The sequence below is a fragment of the Entelurus aequoreus genome, linkage group LG13 (assembly GCF_033978785.1).
Source record: "Entelurus aequoreus isolate RoL-2023_Sb linkage group LG13, RoL_Eaeq_v1.1, whole genome shotgun sequence".
Classification (NCBI taxonomy): Eukaryota; Metazoa; Chordata; class Actinopteri; order Syngnathiformes; family Syngnathidae; genus Entelurus; species Entelurus aequoreus.
The window spans coordinates 34,254,649-34,254,924 of NC_084743.1; positions in this window are offsets into that span (position 1 = coordinate 34,254,649).

The following is a 276-nucleotide window of genomic DNA, read 5'->3' on the forward strand; positions in this document are numbered from 1 at the left end:
AACACAAAGCAACACTCGTTTCATTCACAATTACCCAAAATCCATCTAAAACTATTTCGCCCTCACTTTCACGGCTTCTCTCGCCGCCCTCTGACCAAGAAGCGCTGAGTCGTAGTTTCTCTAACTCAATGGCGGTCCAAACCTTTTCCACCGAGCTGACAAATCAAAGGATGCGTCAGGGGTGGGGCGTGTTGATACAGGGTACCTACGTTTTTGTGAGTTATCCATTACAAAAGGGCAGACGGCAAAAAACAAATTTTTCCCGTGAGTAAAAAT